The 1,049-nt window shown below is 37.8% G+C and overlaps 1 protein-coding gene across 4 annotated transcripts in view; it reads left to right on the forward strand.

The window, feature by feature from the left end:
* LOC106881102 (uncharacterized) overlaps window positions 1–1,049 on the forward strand; it is an 88,622-nt gene that overhangs the window by 2,883 nt on the left and 84,690 nt on the right. The gene's annotated exons all lie outside the window — the stretch shown is intronic.

Raw genomic sequence — 1,049 nt, forward strand, 5'->3', positions numbered from 1 at the left:
TATATATATGTGTGTGTGTGTATTTCACTGCAGCAATAATACATCATTTACTTAGATCTATTCACATACACACACACACACATACACGTGATAGCGTGTGTTTTGTAACAACTCCTCCTCCCTCTCTCATCAACAATATAATTGTATGTGACCAGTGGGTTATTAGAAGCTATGTAAATACCCTGGCACATGTGTAAGTGTGAGGTCTACTGGTTCGAATCCCTCATGTGGAATTTGAGCAAGTTTTTTTTTTTTTTTGCTTTAGATTCGGGTCAACCTATGCACTGTGAGAGAATTCGGGTAGATGTACAGTGTAGGGTCCAGATGGACTATATGTAATCTGAACCTTTCTCCCCTTATTATTATTTTTTTTTTTACGGAATCCCACGTTTTAGGCTATGGAGATTCCGATTCTGAAAAAAATTTTTCAAAAATCTCAATTTCAAAATTTCGACCCCCCCCCCCCGGTTTTTATATAGATCCACAGGGTAAACCTAACCCTAACTCAAACTCTAACCCTAACTCTACCCATGACCCTAACCCTGACCCTAACCCTAACCCTAACACTAGTTTTGTGAGATTTGGCTGTTATTTCTAGCATGTAAATAGCCTGCTTGGTGGTGGTGGGGGAATTGAAATTTTTCAAACAATTTTTTTTCAGAATCGGAATCTCCATAGCCTAAAACGTGGGATTCTGTAAAAAAAATTAATAAATAAGGGGGAGAAAAGTTCAGATTACATATAGTCCGTTTCCGCCCAGTGTAGAAGCTCGTATGTAATGTTAAATGTGATTCGAAGCGTCAGCTTTGTCACACTGTGCCACGCTAATTCTGCATGAGGATATTCTTACATTATGAGTACAAGTGCCTGTGGAATACTCAGCCATTACATGCCAGGTTAGTGAGCGGGTAGTTAAGGTAATCGAACGAATGAAATATTCGTCCTCGAAACCGATGGAGATCCATTCTCTGCAATATATGTGTGTGTGCGTGGTGTATATATATATATATATATATATATATATATATATATACACACGTATATATAAT

The sequence above is a fragment of the Octopus bimaculoides genome, chromosome 5, assembly GCF_001194135.2.
Source record: "Octopus bimaculoides isolate UCB-OBI-ISO-001 chromosome 5, ASM119413v2, whole genome shotgun sequence".
Lineage (NCBI taxonomy): Eukaryota > Metazoa > Mollusca > Cephalopoda > Octopoda > Octopodidae > Octopus > Octopus bimaculoides.